The sequence below is a fragment of the Numenius arquata genome, chromosome 4, assembly GCF_964106895.1.
Source record: "Numenius arquata chromosome 4, bNumArq3.hap1.1, whole genome shotgun sequence".
Taxonomy (NCBI): domain Eukaryota; kingdom Metazoa; phylum Chordata; class Aves; order Charadriiformes; family Scolopacidae; genus Numenius; species Numenius arquata.
The window spans coordinates 14,327,970-14,347,334 of record NC_133579.1 but is presented as its reverse complement, the minus strand read 5'-3'; the positions used below and the strand labels follow the sequence as shown (position 1 = coordinate 14,347,334).

Here is a 19,365-nt window from a genome sequence, read left to right as displayed (position 1 = left end):
AGAGATTAGTTCAGAAGATACTGTCTTGCAGGAGTACCTGCAAACACAAATATTGTTTGGCAATGTTTAGGTCTTGTGGCTTTAATGGCCAAATAAATACATTTCCAAACACCTGCCAATATTGTCTGCTTTGCTTTGTAAAATTGGAAATGGCTCATTAGCAGATGGCATGAGCACATTGTTAGTATTAATAGACCTATACACACAAAAGGAGAACAGGTGACTTCTGTTTGTAATTAAGCTAATCACAGAGGCAGCAGAGAGCTCCTATTTTATCAGGATTACTGCTTAAACTCCAACCACTAGACTGCACCAACAGAGCAAACACTTGCCTTGGCATTTGATGCTCATACAGCATCCTGTGCGTTGGGGTTTCCCTGGAGTGGTGAGTGGCCAGGGAAGGACATCCTGCTCATGCAGCTCTCTTCCACTTTAACAAGTTAGTCTGCAAGTCTGCTGGAAAGCTAAATAATTTAGTTATTAGCAAACAATTGGATATTTAAAAACCCTGAAATTATTAAATAAAGTCTGCAATGTGGACAGACTAAGCCTTAAAGCTGTTAATTTTTTTTTTTTCTGCTTTTACATCTTTTTCTTGCAGCTCAAGTTCACAACCATTATTAATTGCAGGAACTTTTTACAGTTAGTTCTATTCTACTTCTTTCAACTCCATTAACCATTTAACACCCTCATGAGCTTTGGTGTCAATCATAATAACGAGAAATATTTACCAAAAAAAAAAAGCAGGAAATTTAGAGATACAAGAGACGAGACATTAGCAATTGGCTGTGAACATCTTTACGTCTCGTTAGCAAGACACAGGAAATTTGCTAGGAATATATATTTGTGTAGGGGAAGGGAGGGCGGCGAGGTGTGGCTGAAAACATCCCGGGGAATGTCAGAGGAAAAGCGCATTTGCTGAAGTTGAGAAGAGCAGCTCCAGGTTGGCTGTCTCGTGGAAGACTTCTGAAGTGCAGATTAAATAATTCCACATGATGTCAAAAAACTCTGTAAAGAAAACAAAAGGCCGGGGCTTCCAGCCGCTTTGCGGCTGGTGTTTTTGTGCCTGGTGAAAATTCAGTGCTGCTGGTTCCATTGGAGGAATGCCCCTTGCTTATTTCATACAATCCAACCTCTTACAGGAAATGTATTATATGTATCGTGAGCTGCATCCTGACTTTACCACAAAAGCAGCCCCAGCTCTGCCACTTTGCTGCTTCTCAATTGCGTCTGCTATTTTCTACAGGACCACCGTTTTAGGTCAGAAAGGGGCTTAAACGTAACTTCCTTTCCACCACCCCCCCGCCAATGTGGGAGGTTGGTGAGGTAAAGCGGGACCGTCCCTGGGTGGGCTCGAACCACCAACCTTTCGGTTAACAGCCGAACGCGCTAACCGATTGCGCCACAGAGACTCCCCGTGTTTGCAGCTGGGCGCCTTGCTCAGCTGGGCTGATGCCTGCGAGCGGCCGCGATGGTTTCCCACCCGCTCTCCGAGCCCCTCTTGCGCCAGCGGACTCCCGGCTGCCCCTTGACGCCTGGCGCCTGGCTCCGGCCCGGCGGCGGGGGCAGCAGGAGGGGCAAGGCCCCGGGGAAGGGGGGGCAGCAGGGATTTTCAGGGGAGCCCCATCCCAGCCCCGCAGCGGAGCCAGGGAACGCCGTGCCCTACCAGCCGGAGGGAGAGGCAGTCTCTGCCTTCAGGGGCTGAAGACGCTGCTGTATCAAACCCAGAGCCTTCGGTGCCGGCGGCTGCGACGAGGGAGGGGCCTGAGGAACAAAACGGGACTAACACTAAGTCTAAGTTTTCCCCGGAACCTGAAGTGTCAGCAGGCAGAATAATTCTGGACTTTAAACATAGATCAGATATTAGGAAGAAATTCTTTCCTGTGAGGGTGGTGAGGCACTGGAACAGGTTGCCCAGAGAAGCTGTGGATGCCCCATCCCTGGAGGTGTTCAAGGCCAGGCTGGATGGGGCTTTGAGCAACCTGGTCTAGCGGAGGTGTCCCTGCCCATGGCAGGGGGGTTGGAACTCGATGATCTTTAAGGTCCCTTCCAACTCTAACCATTCTATGATTCTATGATTTACAGGAGCTCTTGCAGCCGGCATTGCTCAGGAAAGCGAATGTGTTCTTAAGGCTTGCCTTTGCATGGCAGCAGCCGGCAAAAGTGAGATGGCATCAAGAGGGATGGGTACGACTGAAGTGCCTCCTCAGTGCGGAGGCAGTAACCTACCAGCCCCTGGCTGGCAGCTGCATAATCACCTCTCCTGTACTCACCTCTCCATCTCTTGGCTGCTAAAATATGAGCTGGTCAACTAAGCTTTAGCAATTTCCTCTGGTTGTAACGGCAAGAAGTGTGATTGCTCTTGCAGCTGCGTAATGCTGTGTTTGCCACTAGGACAGTCGTAAGGTAGTTGTGGCAGGCAGTGCAGGTGTGCCCTCGTGCTTGTAAGAGGTGTTGGTGATATTCAGAAAATAAGACTTATTTATTTTTTCCTACGTGTGGGGTTTATCAGGAGCAAATCCCGGGCACTGAGCATTTTCTCTCTTGACTTTATTTGCTAGCTGCAGCAGATGAGACCATACTCAGTTTCACCATTTCGTGTTTTAGTACTGGGGTATAGTTACTACCAGCTAAACCAACAGATCCTTTAAAAGTTAAAGCATCACAGCTGGTATCTTCCGAGTCCTGTATTTCCAAACAGAGCATGGGTTCAAGCCCCAGCCTAGGAAGTGCATCAGTACAGATTTGGCTGCACTGAGCACATGCCAGTACTCGTATCCTGGGTTCTGGTCTCACGCATCTCCCATGATATTCCTCCTCCTTCCACCCACACCTGTGGATTCCCCCACTATGCCCAAAATAAGTGACAACTCAACCAAGGGCAACAGAGCTGACCTGTTTTGTCAGTTGTTGCTGAAGTGGATAGAGAGGAAGCCTGCTCGTGGTGTGCACCTCTGCTAGAGGACCTCACACTAGTAGGAAAGAAAAGTAGTTCGTCTCTATTTATCCCAGCTCTGCATTTAAAAAGAACTACTTTCTTTATTCCTGCATGCTGTGTTTAATTTGTGAAATCTGCCAAGATGTTATCTTTTTCCCAGAATCATCGGACTTCCTTTAAAGGGTGAAATGGTTTTATTACCCTTAGAGAATACTGCAGAATTTTTGCATTCAGGTATGGTAGAGCGTGTGATTACAGACTTTCAGCCACAGCAAGGGACACCGATATCTGTCCTTTAAATATGGCTTTTAAAGTAAAAGATGCTTTATCTCGCCTGCAGAGGTACAGAAGCAATGAAAAGTGAATGCTGTAGTTTATTAAGCAAAATTTCTTGTCACAGTGAAGGTGGCTATTTTCCTCCATCTGACACGCCAGGAGGTGGGGGAAGAGGAGCACAGGCAGTACTAAGCTTATATTCTAATTTTATGGTAGAAGTTCCATGGAGATATATATATTTTAAAGACCAGTTAGCATTTTCAGACAGAAATGGCCCAGTACTGTGCAAAGGAATGAATGTTCTTCTTGTAATACTTTTAAAGGTTAGGATTTGGCCCAAATCACTAATTCTCGATAAAATACCTCAACTCTTCATATCAAGATGGAACAATTACTTCAGCTTAAATACAGGAAATGTTGGGCATAATAGCCATTACTTGCACAGATCTTGTTAACAAGAGCATAATTTCCTAATCACTCCCTTGAAAGCAAACCCAGATGATAGAAGCATAGTTGAGCTCCTGCCAAACACCTCAAGAACTCTGATTTCACACCCAAGCTGCTGCAGGAGTGCCAGGATAACCTCAACTATTCAGTGAAAAAACCCCCTTGAGCACTATGCTTATAGTTCCTTATACTTGCATTCTTAAATACAAAAGCTATCAGTTGGGATAGTACAAAAACTTGAGTAAGAAACAAGAGTGCAGACACCTAGATGTGCTTGTATTACACACCAAGGCAACATATAACTCTGCAGGCAATATTGCCTTGGTGAGAGCATCCTATTCCATCTCCCCATCCTCTTCAATTAGGCCTCAGGAAAAAAAAAAATTGACTTTTTTTTTTGATAATCTTAGTTAACAGTAATAAGATGTAGAGTAGTTAGAGGACAAAAGAAAAGATTGTAGTTTTTATTGTTTTTTTATCGGCGTGTGTGTGATTTAACAAGGCATGCAAAGGGCTTTGATCTTGCATCATCTTCCTGATGTAAGTGATGAAAACAAGAGCCTTTAATGATGGTGGAGGCTCATCAAGAGGTGATGCAAGTGGCAACTGCTGCAAGTCCATAGATGTGTTGGTTTTCCATATAGTACATCGCTAATACAAATAAACACTGAAAGCTGATAGACTCTCCTCAGGTTGTTACAGGAGGGCTTTTAAAAACCAAACAACCAAGCAAGCTCACCCACTAGTTGTTTGTACACCATGTTGCAAGAACTGTAAATATTAGAGACAATTTTAATTTTATTTATCCACATTTTTCCCATTAGCTTGTGAAACTATCAACTAGTTATCTACTTTTTTTTTTAAACAGAGCACACAACAAGTAGACAAAATCATTATTTTGCTCCAGAGAAGTTTTTTATAGGCTCTCTGGGTTTCTAAGTGGGATGAAGGGTGGAGCCAGTAATTTAGCCACACCCATGGTGAGGCTTATAAAAGGAAGTTTTCTAGAGGAAGCTCTTTTCTACCAGTCTATGACAACTGGAAGTTTTAACAAGCTTTTAACTTTTTTTTTTTTTTTTTAAATATAAAAATTCTGCTATGTCAGGGCCTCGTAAAGGTTCCCATAGTGGGGATGCTTCTCAAAATGAATCTCTGAAACAGCAGGGTAAGGTAAGTCAAGGAGTCTGGTTTGCTATTTTAGCTTACTTTTACACCTAATATTTCTGTGGCAGAGAGCTGAGTATTACTGTAATTTCAAAGGCCTGTATTTTCTCTGACACCTATAATCGGAGTTTTGTTCTCTGTAGTTTTGTATTCCTGTAACAATAACTCAAATGGAGTAAAAACAACCTTAACAAAACATCCCCAAACTTATTAGAGTTTGGAGAGGTTGTTATTTGTCATGGGTTGGTCAGGCTTTCAAGACTGATGACTTTGAGGGCTAATTTGCACCACCTGTCCATAACACTAAGGTTAATGTGGTTGTTGTAATTGTGCTGCTGTTTGTAAGTCACACCAATATTAATTTCTCAAGCATACAAATAAAAGATATGGCATGCTTTATTGCACAATTGCTGTGACTTAGTCATGACTTTTTGATACACCCAGGATTCCTTCCATAATTTTTGGTTTATACTGTATCAGTTTCTTTATGTATGCATGCAAATAATTGCTTATGAGTTATTCTGTTCCATAGAGGTCTTGTGAGTAACTATGGATGTCCTTCAATGAGATCAGGTGCTGTAAAGGTTTGTTTGATATTGAACACAGGTGTTTTGTTGGTACAACAATTCTGTAGACAAGTGTCTGTCAGCTTACAAGATGACAGGGTGGAGTCTTTCATAATCAACTACTGAAGTCAAATGTGTTGTATCAAAAAGTAATCACTACGATGTAGGGTGTGTAGCATGGATGTGTCAAAAATGCTGGTCAGTATAAAAAAATGCCTATATTATTACACTGGTTACCTAGCTCTGGGCTCGTTGCTGGTGTGATGATTAAAGAAGAATTGTAAGGAATTGGGAAGATGGGAATGAACCTTGCCAATACTTTTTAGGAGTTCCTTTCAGGTCTCTGGGAAAATGGGAGAAAGTTCAGATATCTTTGAAAACTTAATAAGCAACTAGAGACAAGTGTCTTACAAGTTAACTTTTTCCTCCAATTACTTTATCTGTACATAACTAGATTGGAGAAGGATAATAAGTTTTCTGTTGTGAGCCTTCAACTTAGAACAAGTAGAAGTCACTAATATTTTTGTTGTTCATTGCGCACAAAATATGGGAAGTATTTGAGGATGACTAGTCTACTAGTTGTTCTCCAGAGTATGCTAGTATAACTGCCATGTGCTGCAAAAATAACCAAAGTAATGGTTTCCACAAAACTGGTGGTGTTGATGGGTTCTTTTTTTCAAGCTGTAAGCAAAACTGTGAATTAATAAAGCTGGCAAAGAGCTGAGTGATGGCCTCTTGGGCAAAATGGTATGATGTAAGTTGGAGAGGCTGTCAGAGCATTTTAACTTTGTGTGATTAGTAGACATGAGAAAATAAATGCATCTTGCATTTGAATAGACACATTTGCCACCTTGATAATGCTGTGGTTTTTCTTTGGAGCTTTTGCTGCCAACATTAAACTTGTAGGATGCTTAACTTGAGCAGTGTGGTCATTTCTGCTTTTTACCATGTGTTTTTACTGATATGTAAAAAAAACCCAAATTGTGGCTGCGCTGGACTGTGGCCAGAGGAGTCATTTGGCAGCACAGCTATCTGCTGCAAGGGAGTCCCTTTGGCTTTATCCCCTGCCATTCTTCCGGGAGGTTGATGTGCTGCAGTTAGATTGTTCATAAGTATTTTTAAGTGCATTGCATTTATTTTAAGTGTTTGGTGTAGACCAAAGTGTTAAAAAATATTTGCTGTGGTCTTGTGTTGTATTAGTACAATAAATGGGACAGACGAAGGAAGAGGAAAATACTGTCAATACTGGCAGAGAATCTTAGATGTCTCTGCTCTTTGGATACTTTTGGATGGGTTTTCTGAATTGGAGAGAAAGTTTGAGCTCTTTCAGTTGGGTTGAGTTATTCTTTTACATCTCTGCATAGCTTAACAAGTGTTTGTAAATTTGGTCACCCCTCTAAGCAAGGATTAAAGTCACTTCTGTCATTTTGTGACTTGAAAAGCATAATTTATGGAATAAAATACTTATCGAGGGTGATTCTTACACTAACCTGCTATTCAACACAAATGAGTCAAGGGACACCAACTGTTCTGTGGCCGATTACTTATTATATTTGATAAACTTAAATCTTCAAAAGGCTACTTTTGGGTAGCCAAACTAAGCCAAAGTACAAGTCTTAAGGTGCCATCTTCCTCTTCTGATTTGATTTTTGGAGCATGTATGTACTAAATGCAGAAAGTCCACAAAGATTCCTTCTTGGTGGCGAGCTGAGTAATTAAGAGGCAGATGGCTAATGACAATCTCATAGTAACTTATTTCTTTGAGGTGGTGTATACAGACTGACACTGACAGCTGGATTACTCTGATGTGGTATTCTGTTAGTACCTTCACGTTTCAATACTTTTGTTACCAGAAGATTCAAGCACAAATCATCAGCATATTTGGGTGGAGGGAAGCTCCCAGGAGGATGGGGATGCCAAAAAGGAAAGAAGCCCCGTCACAATGGCAGCTTCTGAGTTTTGGCCCAGCCTTGGCCAAACCTTGCTTGCCCTGCATAATCTTCAGCATCTCCCCCTGTTTCCCATCATCCCTCCCACTGTTACCAAGAAAGTGAGATCTCTGACTCCCAGATGAGGACAGAAATATATTTTTCCTCTACATTCCTGGGTCAGCCAAAGTCGGTTTTACCTGTACTGCTGAGAAGACCCAAGTTGACCCTGCTTAGCTGGGTGCCTTATGGTTTTATGAATCATCATAACACAATGGATTCTCCTGTTCAGCTGTCATTTATTTAGGTTGTAGAATCCTGAAATCAGAAGGGGTTTACAGATCCTAAAATCACTGCAGTTTCTTTAACGTGACTGGATTTCCTTAAATAATATATTTTTTTTCTCAGGGCAGTGCTGTCAGAGGAAAGACTCAGATGGCTTTTGCTGCCCTAGTTCAGTTCAAGCCAAACCAAGTTGCTGAGTTCAAACAATAAGTCCTGTAGACTTGAGTTTTTCAGCTTTTTTCCACCTGACAATGATGCATATGGGCAACAATTTCCATGAGAAGGAAGAAGCCTGAAGTTCAGCTCCTTTGTGCAAGCTGGAAGGAGAGTTGCAAAGGATGCAGTATACAACGAAAACTCTCCTTAGGTAACTGAGATCTAAATAACAAACCAAGAAAGAAATGTAACTTCTGGTCAGATGTCATTTGGCCTAAGACAATGGTTTTGAGGTATGTTTTTAAGATGCTTGAAGGTAAACGATGTGATTAGCATCCTGTGTATGACTTTAGGATGATGTATCATCTCTGCTGCAGCAATGATCCTTCATTGGGATGCGGGGGGTACAGGCAACATGCGTTCATGTTGGATAACCAGATAGAGAAATCCTACGATGGGCTTGTCGAGTGACAGGGAACTTATTATGTAGCTGTGGAGAGGGCCAACAAGAACCGTTTGTCTGATCGATGGCAGTGATATCTCGTCTTCCTTTGAAAGGAACGCGTAGCTACTGGTACAGTTCTGTCCATTAAAACAATGTGGCACAGAGGAGTTGATGCTGCTTTGTTACAGCATCCACTGGGCACCACTGCAAGAAATTCAAAGTGCTGCCTTCCTCTCTTTGACCATGAAGACCTCTCTTATTACGTTTTACTGAATTCAGTGATACACAATAAAACATGAATAAAATGTGCATGTTATGCAGTAGCCTAAATGCATCCATTTAAATCCACTAAGATTGGTGGTTCAGGGTCATTTCCTGTATGTCCTGCTGTGCAGCCTGGTGTTTATCTATGTATTTTTTCATGTTCCCCTGATAACTCACTTCTAAGACTTGAAATTGCAGGAAAAGCTTTGCTCAGAGCAACATCTGAGCTAAAGCTCAATGGTATTTCTGCCTTTCTCAGAGCCCTAAGGGTACAGGCTGGTCCTGGAAGGTGCTGGTGAGCCCCCTCAGAAGTAATCGATGGGAGCTGGGTATCAGCCTGTGTTCCTGCAGAGTGCTGCTGTGGGGCCTGGAGCTGGCCTGAGCTTTATGGGGGAACCACCCCCTTTTTTCTATTACATGAGCATAAGTGAGGTGTTAGACGCTTCCAGCCCACAAAGCTGATTTTATTAGAACATAAAAATACATGTTAGAAAAAAAAGTGGTTACCAACAGGAGAGAGATCTGGTAGGTGAGATTTAATAATATATATTTATTATATATATAATAATAATAGTTTATTAAAGTAAATATAATAATAATATATACCTTCCAGGCCCAGTGTATCCTGTGCAGTAGGGTCCTTCCCTCCTATCTTTTCTAGTGCTCTAATTTTTTGGCTTCTGAAGCTGAAGAAATACTGCACTGTTGCCAGGAGAGTTTATTTTCACTTTTTGCTGGTCTTGCCTTTTGGTTTTGGTCTTGCCCAGCATGAGCCCAGTACTTTGACCAGGTGTCTCCTGTTGTCCACTTGTGTGTCACATTGACCACAGAGGAGTTTCACTCCCAACTCACCCCATGACGTGCACCCACAGCTAAGCCCCACAACAGTCAAATAAATAGCTCTCTGTGTATGTACAAATATAAAAACTCTCTTTGAGTTGGATTCTCTTACTGTGCTAGCAGATGCCTTTCCATTGGTATCAAGCAGAGACAGGCCTACCTCTTCTGGGACGTGGACTGCCAAAACATGCGGCTTTATTCCAAATTAACAAATCGACTGTAAAAGAAGCAGCAACTTGCATTCCTGAATATGAGTTCTTAGTGTCAGAAAACTGCTACACTGGCTTGGCACATCCTGTTTTCCTGTGTGGAATAGTAGGGGGAAAGAACACAGCACTTCAACCAAGAAATGGTTGTATCTCTACTGAGATGCTGGGATTTCTGGGATTAAAAATAGTGTATTTTCCAGTGTAACATTGTGTCACTTGGTTAAAGTTGAGACAGCTTTAGTTATATTATTCTTTATGCATCTTGTATGTCAAAATATATTATCTCCATTTTCATACTCTGGAAATTAAACTTCAACTTCAATTTGTCATCTAAAAGGAGTAGGAAAGCTGAACCCTGACAGTCTTCTCTGGGATACAGCAGTTTCTCAAAACTGACACATTGCACTGAGGGACAACAGAATAACGCTGAAGTAAAACGATGTGCTCGCGCTCTTGACAGGCAAAAGGCATTTAGTCTGATATCATGCCAAACAGTGTCATTTGAGAGCGTTGCAAAGACTTCCAGCTGTCTTGCGTATGCTAATGAAATATCTGGGTCAATTAGAATTTGTCCCTGTGAATATTTTACCAGAAGTGACCTTTCCTGATCTGGTTAATTCATGCTCATGTGCAGCTTGTTGCAATCTCCTGATATTGCCATCCAGACCAGGGCTGCATTTCTCTGAGCATCCTACCCGATGCTGAAGGGGAAGACTGCATTTGCAGAAGCTTAGCAGGGCTCTCAGCTGCCTCCCAGCTTGCTGCGGGAGATGCTGCCCAGCTCTGTTGACTCATGTGGAAGGTGTGGCGTGTTTTGACCAGGAATGGAAAGGCGTAAGAGAGTGGCAGCAGAGTGCAGCACAGCCTGAGACAGGCCCTGCAGGGAAATCAATCTTATGGGAAAGCGTAGGTTGAATCTTGCATTTTTGCTACGTGAGTTAACAAGCCAGCTGACTACCAAAAAGGGAGAAAAATTGGACTTATACCATAGGCATACATAAATTGCTCACTGGATTGTGAGAAAGAGACCTGCTTTCAGCTGATGTTAGATGCTTCAGCTGCGGACGCTCTCCGGCTGCTCATTTGTTCCACAGGTTACCACCTTGATTCACCTTGGGTATGTTCAGTTCAGCAATATCTTGTTTACGGGGACTTCCAATAGCTGACTAATCTTGCCAAAAAGAGAAGGGCTTTGTTAAATGGTTCTATGATGATTCTATGAAAAGGTGCATATGCATTTTGGGGCTCTAAATAAAACTTCTGCAAATGAAATCCTTATCCCCCAAGCATGTATTGCACAGGCATTTTATGTCTAGCACCCTTTATTGAAGCAGTTGTGCATGAAAATATCTGATAGTTGCTGTCTCAGGGGCCCTGTATGCAAAGAGAGTGAGTGAGTTTGCTCAAGACAGGAGGTGTGCCCAGCACACTGTTGGGCTCAGCTGAAGGACACACTGTTGGGCTCAGCTGAAGGACACACTGTTGGGCTCAGCTGAAGGACACACTGGTCACTCCAAAGCAAAACAGCTACTAGGAGTCTGGCACTACAGAAAGTGCCACAGTTTGAAGAAAGCTTATCTAGCAACATTAACAGGGGCTCGGTTGTCTAGAGCAGACTGCACATGCCTGAGAACAAAAAAGCAAGACACTTCTGTGCTGGATTGCTCTGCTGGCAGGTTTATGAAAGAGGGAAACAAAACCACAACAAAGAAAAAAAACCCATCACCAAAGCTGCTAGAGTTTTGCTTCTTAATCTAAGCTAACAGGCTTTGTCTTCTAGATGTGAAAAATTGGCCAGTATAGAAGTTTAGTCAACTGTAAGGGATGTAGTGTGCATGTAAATGGCAAATCAATCCAAAGTATCCATTTCTCCAGTTAAGTGGTGACTTTTCTTGCTTAGTTTGGACAACAAACAAAAGACGTAAGTGTCTGGAAAAGGCAGTGAGAGAAGTATCTACACTTAAATTGTGTATACTACTGAAATTAGTTTAGTGCTCCTCCAAATCAGTACTTGCAGGCAGTGTGCTGAAGGAAAAACTTTCCAGAGCAGAATGTTGTGGAAGTTTAAATTCAATCTGATACTGTAGAATAACTTGGAAACTTCCCAATTAGCTTTTTTTTTTAATGAGCAGAAGTGATGCATGTGCTTTCAAGTTAGTGGACTTTTCCACTGTTTTCTGTGGCTCTTGTCTGCAGAACTATGTAAAGAAAAAATAATTCCTGTGAGCTTTGTACTGCAGCCTCTTGGAAGAAATACTGCAGATGTAAAATGCAACCCAGAAACCTTTGATTTGGTAGACTTCAAATACAAACTATCCTTTCAAAACAAAGTAACTTTAACTTGAGGGGTTGAAGTTTGACAGCCAACCTTTTGAACCCCCTCCCATATGACTTGCTTTAATTGTGTAGTACCACGGAGTATCTAAATGAGATAACAAGCTGTCACTCTTATCTCACAGACTGGAATGTTTTCCTTCAACTTGAAGTTCACAAGCTGTGATCAGGTGGCAATGATATTGTAACTGAAGGAGTAAAAAGTATTTATGCAGCTTTCAAATACAGTCCTGCTCTGAAGAATCCCTCAATGACACTCTTTGTTTCCCTTAATATAAAGTAGAGACCCATTTCTAGTTTCCAGCTCTATAAACACTCAAGATCCAAAAATCTCAGTTGGCTCTGTGCTCCCTTTGTGTCAAACACACAGATTTTGCAATTTTAGCTCTATTAATCACTTGTATGGAGTCATTACCTCAATGCAAGTGACCTCAAGCTTCAGTGCATTTTAGCTTTCCCATTTTGCAGGCAGGATGCAAGATTGCCACCAGTTTCTGATAGACCTTTTGCATGTACAGGCTTCTGATCCTTACTGAGAATATAGGTAGCTATTATATTTGTCAGTCTTGGTGATCAGAGCTACTGCCACCTGGGTAGGGTAAGAAAATCACTGTTTTGAAACATGAATAAATACCAAATAGCATTTCTCTGCCTATCAACATACCCAGATCCCATTACCTGTGCCAAACACAGCAACTGCTGGCTGCTTTCAGTCAAAATACACGCAGAAGCGTGTGAAGTGATGGTGTGGCATTCCTCCACCTTGTAGATGAAGATGGTTGAAGGACTGACTCAACACATGAGAAACTAAAGGAGATCTGACCCTCAGTAGCTTGGAGAAGGGTTAAAACATGCTCCTCAGAGTTTCATGATCACCTGGCTGTGATAATGTTATTGGGACCACCTGACCACTTTTCTTCACTGGTTAGGTAATGTAAAAGATTAGCATAGTCCTTTCAGCAGAGATTGGCACCCAAGGTTGATTGATGCACTGTGGATGTATGGAAAAGTGACTCTTACATACCACCTGGGAAAACTGGATGGTTGGGATTGATTAGGTGAAAATGGGAGAGGAAAACACTCAAACTTTTTTGGCTTTTGGTTTATGACTTGGAGCACATGGCGTGATCTGTGGACTACAAATGATGTGATGCTACACGCTTCAATGTATCTCCAGTTGTCATGTGAGCACCTTATCTAGAGGTTCACAGGACATTTCCACAAACTGTAGCCTTCCAGCCTTCATAGATTTGTACATCTGTAATTGACTGCAAGTGATCCATTCTACTCACACAAGAGACGAGTCCAAGAGCTACTTCACCAGTGCTGTAAAGAGCAAAACTTTTTTAGATTTATATGTTGGATGTTATGTATTATAGATTTAGATTCTTAAGGACTGAAATAAAAATCAAGATACAAGACTTTAGCTAGTTTTTACCATTGCCACAGACACTGGGATCTATCTTTACATCCTTGAGTGAATCCCATTTTCCTGTTTAGGAACTTGGGGCAGGGAAAGACATGCCAGAACTGTTAAAAGGGCTGAGGTGGCAGTCCAATACAATAACTAGGGCTCTCTTTCCTGGGTAAGGCAAACAGGCAATGAGCAGCCTGCAGTTATGATACTTTTACACAGAATCATTGGAAGATACAGACTGAAAGAGATCTTGTCTGACTACTGTTCATTGCCATCCCAAACAGCTCAGGTTGCTCAGGAGCTTGTTGATCTCTGAATGTCTCAGACTTCCCAGCCTCACTGGACCCAATGTTCAACCACCCTCAAGATGAAAACATTTTTCCAAGTGTAATCAGGATTTGCTCTGTTGAAACTTGCCTGTTACGTCTTGAAACATCACTGTGTGCCTTTGTGAAGATCCTGGCTCCATCTTCTCTACACCCTCCCCTTAGGTAGCTCTGGGCTGCAGTGGTACATCTCCCCACGCCCTAAGCCTTCTCTACTTCAGGCTGGACAAACCCAACTCAGCCTCTCCTGTACCGTGTGCTCCAGCTCCTTAATCATCTTGGTATAGTAGACTGGGGTCCAGAATGTCTGCCACTGGTTTGTGGCTCCCTAGTACACAGGGACTTCACTTTTGCAAGCCCTGGATACAGGGGAATAATTACTGCTTTGGATCTGCAAACCCAGCCCAGTGTAGGGCTGTCCTTCTCTACTGCAAGAGGATACTGCTGAGTCTTTTCCAACTTGTTGTCCACTAACACCCCCAGATCTTTTTTTTTTCTCCCTGAAGTTGGCCTTCAGCTAGTTGGCACCAAGCAAGGTCATTCCCTCCCAGGGGCAAGAATTTGCACAGTTGTTTTCCAGGCCTGTCCTTGCCTCTTTCCTGGCCTGAAATAGGCACAGGTAGTGAATGTTGCACTGCTTTAGAGATTATTTTTACTTTTTAAAGAAAGCTACTGAATTCTGTAACTGAGTAAAGATAACCGATCAATAAGCTAGACAACTTGCAGGCATGGCTGTGTGCTCATAGCAGAGCAGTGTGTTAGAACACAGGGTTGGTAGGAGCATTTATCCCCCTCTGTGGGCACCTAACTGATTTTTTTGCTGCGTATTCTCTGAAATGCTTAATTTTATTCACTCACTGTAAAGAGATCTGAAAAACTAATCCTACAAAATAGAGGGACATTCAGCCCATCTAATCTCAGGCACCCTAACTGAGCTACCTGCATTTTTCTCAGGCATATCTAGAAGTGTAAGGGTCACAGTGAAAGTTGCCACTTAAATTTAGGTTACATCTTGAATTGAAACATCTGTCTCTTAAAGCTCTTAAACCAACTTGTTCTTAATATTTTGCTGGTCCCAAAGCTGGTATGTTTTAGATCCCTGAAGCAGTTCTGAGAGTCCCTCAGTTTGCTGCAGCTGCCTATATAACACTTCCATGGAAGTTACCTTTGGGCTCTTCCTACCATGCTTGTTCAGCAGGCTTGTTTTCAAAGAATGTCAGCCTGGGTAATTCAACATATGATTATGCCATCAGGACTCATGTTAATCTTCAGGTTTTATTGTCTCAAAAGAACTTCAGAAAATGTCTCAGGTCAAAACACAGACACAGTTTTTTGGATTTTAACATCCAATTGTATACCTCAATGCTTTTTCCTTGAATGGTCTTTGTAATTAGAAGTTGCTGATTAGCTTCTAAAAATTCAGCCACAAAATGAAGCCTAAAGCTGGGCACAGGAAATAAATGTGATGGAAACTTGTGATGGGTTAACCTGGACTGAAGTAATTGCTGCTGGCTGGTCTTCATGTGTCTTACTCCTTTCATATTGAAGAGGGAAAAGCTGATGTTCTCCCATAGCTCTGGGTACCTACCAGTCTCCAGGCCATACTTGAAGAGGAGCTCATGTCTGCTTTTAAAGCTTTATGTTCCAGCCCACTCAGTAGAGTTGTTCCCTGTACCTGTTTCTGGTCAGCAGCACCAGTCAGTGAGTTCCTGCCCTCCCAGTTGTGCCAACCCAGCTGTTGACAGAGCCATGCTGTGTACTGAAACAGGGAACCGCCCCAGATTTGTTTTTTTAAATCTGCAATAAAAGGCAAGGTTGAAATTAGATCCATTTTTGCATCTGCTTCAGAGTGGATTGGATTCAGAGTCGTTCCAGAAAAACTGAGGGGCAGCCCAGAGATATAAATAAGAAGCGAGCAGTTAAGACTGGAATGCCTTAAGGCAATATTATTGCCAAATCCTTCATAATATGAAACCTTAGTCAGTGCTGGCTTTTCCTGCTTCACTATAAAACACATGCATCACTGCAGCATAACTTTTATGTTTATAGAGGAAAGTATTAAAAAGAAATGCGTTAAGTGATTCTAGTGAATGAAACAAAGCAGACACTTGATCAACTCTAGTTATTCTTAAACCAAGTGCATTCTGTAAGATGGTATAATGCCCACCAGAAAAACAGGTCAAAATGCATAATACGTACAGAAGTGCACCACTAGTAAACTGCAGTCAAATGTGCAAACCACAGAGAGATGCCAAAAAAAAAAATTGGTGATTGTGTTGGATGCAAAAGCCAACATCTGAAGGCACAGTAGCACAGGTTTTGAGTTAGTGTCACAGAAATTGAAATGTGGACATCAATGACTCTGAACTAAAATTTAAACAAAAGGATGCCTCAAATAATTGAAGGAAGATTGTTTTCTCAAAAAGAAGCAAAGAGATAAACTTTTTTGTTGTTGTTGTTGAAATGGAGCTAAGTACAATGTGGCAGCCTGCTGCGAAATACAAAGAATGACAAATACACATTCTCATCTGTTTGTCCTATTAGGTCTGCCACCTACTGCTTGATATACTGGTTTGGCATTGCTTGTCATGCCAAAAAAAAGTAAAAAGTGTGCCAAATCTGTCACACTAACTAAAATCACAGGAACTGAGCTCTGTTACACCCTTTTTAAGTTGGAAGATAATTACTGCATCTCAAAGTTACTGGGCAGGAAGGCAGGGAAGGTACTTGTTAACAGGAGAAAGGCAGGTAGGCTGCTGCACAAAGGCAGGTGTGACACCGCAGCCGGCTGGAGCTTTGAACCTGGCATTGTCTCCCAAGGCACTTGCACCTTAGAAACTCCAGTTTACAAAAAGTTGAGGTGGGATGGGAGAGGGCAACAGAAATGACAGAAGCTGTTTTACTGCTCTACGGGGAGAAAAAACCCAGTGGTTTCCCAAGCAGGGTTAGAAGAATCCTTCCTCAGAAAGGATGCATGTTCTTTCCTACTAAGTTGTTAAGTAGGACATGCTTGGATTTACTTTATATGTAAATGACCAAAAAAAGATTGGTTGCTTTGTAAAAGAGAGGGAGGGAACAGTGTTTTATAAGAAGTCTCTAGGACCTTTTTCATGCCAATAGATGACTTGAAATCAGAGCACTGGCAGAGAAGCAGAAGCACGGGGACAAAGCAGTGTTTGAAATGGCAAGAGGAAAAGAGGTGGGAAGCTCTGTTGTGCGCTCGGTAGCAGCATCTCGCATCTTCACTGCCTTCCTTGTGAAGCACTCCAGGTCAAACTGGGGCATTTCTCACAGGTTTGGAGTTGGAGATAGTACTAAACTCAGCTCTATTACTTGATTTCTTTGCTTTGAGTCTGTGTCTTTGTGCTTTCCATATACTGCTGCAGAGCCTGGCCCTGAGTAGGTGCAGAGGACCTACCTGGGAACAGTGAGACAGCATAGGGCTGGGCTGGTAGTTAACAGTAAATTGAGAAATCTGCCCAGCTGTGAAGTGTATGGGGGTTTTAGTTTTGGTTTTTGTGATTCATGCACAGCTCATAAAAACAGCAATTCTTTCCTTTGACATTGAAAGCCTTCATCTTTCAGTTCATCTTCTTAACAGGAAAATTTGAAAGTAAATAGCGATATACACTGTTTTCTGATTTACACTCCAAGTTTGTCCATTTCTGTAATTTGTCAAGCTATTCTCCACTCAGTAAATGCCTGGATAGCAGCCACAAGGGGTTTGCTTGAATTCTTTCGGTTGCTAAAAATAAGTTGGCTTTGAAGTTGTTTTCTATGACGGCTGAGGATATTTGAAGCAATAATAGGTGACTGTCAGCCTATATTACAAATTGTTTTCATGCAACATCACATTCCCAGCCCTTGATGCGGGGGGAGGGAGAGGGATGAAAAGAGATCTGTGCGGTATGGTAGAAAGCATCCAGTCCACTGAGACACAGTAGCAGAAGACAGGGCTCTGCACCCACACGGGGCATACAGCTCCCTGCGATGAAGTTTTGAAAATATGTTGTCAAATGTACTAGAAGGCATTTGATTTAAATCACCTTAATAACATTTGGTCCTAACTTTTCCGCCTTGGTCCTTCAAACTAACAGCTGTGGGTACTACTTTTCATAGTATGACTTTATGATGTGCTTCTAGAAGCTGTTGTATCTTGTTTTCTGCAGATTGTCTTTGCTTTACTGTCTTTTTTTTTTTTTTTCATGTAGTTGCTTGGCTTTCTGCTTGCTTTTTTATATCTTTCTTGCCCAATCCTTGTTTGGTTGGTTTGGGTTTTTCTCTTTTTTTCAGTCAGTATTCATTCAGAATTAAATCAATGTTTTTCAGCATTTCAAGGGCTATTGTCATAGAAGCTCCTGTGTCAGTTTGTGTGAATGGGTTCAACAGGTAACTAAGTTTGTGGATGTAGCAATAGCTACCAGAAAAGAATGTCACAGGGAGGATAAGTATGCACTGAGAGGGAGCAGGTGAAAGCCTCGCAGGAGCAGAGAAACCCTGAAGAGTGGTGATCCACTGAACATCCCAAGATCCCATAAATTTGAGACAGCAAGAGTCTGCCAAACCCATCCAAGGCCACCACCAGCATACACTGGGATCAGCAGCAGGTTGGATAACTCAACTTCCTCCGAGAAAGTGACAAGTGTAGGCTACAGAGCTGCAGCCTGGCAAAGCAAGGAACCCCCTGAGGGACTTTTTGAACACCTAACTGGAAACCAGTGGCCCACCACTCTGACCCCCCACGGCTGGGCTTGGCCTCCTGACTGTTGCTACAGCAGGGTGACACTAGTTGTTGCGGGAGTGGTTTGTAGGAGCGGGATAACTGAATGCACTGTGCGAGTAGTCACTGGTTATTAGCAAAATCTGCCCAATTCTGTTAATAACATTTTCTAATAACTCCTGGGCCCGTTTCCCTCGGCACAGCCCTCATCAGGGGAACAAAGAGCATAATACAGTGAATTTGCAGTTTGTGTAACTTTCAAACATTGAAAAAATCATAATTTCCTGTCTTGAAAAATGCATAATCCTTTTTTCTTACCTGTTTCACTATGTGGGATTCTCTGAGGTTCCTCTTTAAGTTGTTGTTAAAGAAATATTCATCCTCCCGCCCTGTTTTAAGGTCTTTGCCATTTTCCAGATCCTCTAGATCTTTATCCTCTTGCTTTTTACCCCTTGACCTTTTTCCGATGTTTACCAGTGTGGAAGGGGTAAGTTCTTTAGATGTCTTTGTAGGTTACTCTTTAGGACATGGGAATGTAATTTAAAATCAGTGTGGCACCTTTTGGGGAGTTCTGAGAAACTGAATTGTGCTTGCTGGCTTATGTAGAGTGGTGATACGGTGTGCAAGGCCTGGCATGTAGTGGGAGGAAACATGGCATCCTTTCCTCACCCTTGTTCTCATTGCACGCTTTTATCCCTCCACCCTCCCAAAGAAGACTCCAGCTCCCCATCGTTACCTTCCTCACACCCACTAACTAGGACCTCTACTGCATTCCTTTGTCCACCTAAATTAAATTCCACCTTAATGATCCGGTGTTTCCTACCACTCCCTTGCCTGGGTGCTGCTCCGGCATCTGAAGCCAGAAGTACAGGTTGAGGGGTTGGCATGGCTTACGGAGCAGGTGGAGACCTGGCAGCGCTACTGCACACAGCAGCAAGTGCTAATTATCTCCTCTGGCCGAGACCATCACACTGCTCCCTGTACCTCAGGTAAGTACCTGTATGCTGGCAAGAAGTCAGGAGCTGCTGCGGAGATATATGTATAGACCAA

The 19,365-nt window shown here is 42.4% G+C and overlaps 1 protein-coding gene and 1 non-coding gene across 2 annotated transcripts in view; one reads left to right on the top strand and one right to left on the bottom strand.

The window, feature by feature from the left end:
* MAPRE2 (microtubule associated protein RP/EB family member 2) overlaps positions 1-19,365 on the top strand; it is a 105,325-nt gene that overhangs the window by 5,250 nt on the left and 80,710 nt on the right. The window lies entirely within an intron of this gene.
* On the bottom strand, positions 1,339-1,412 carry TRNAN-GUU (transfer RNA asparagine (anticodon GUU)). Its single transcript has one exon. It is a non-coding gene; the product is annotated as a tRNA-Asn (tRNA).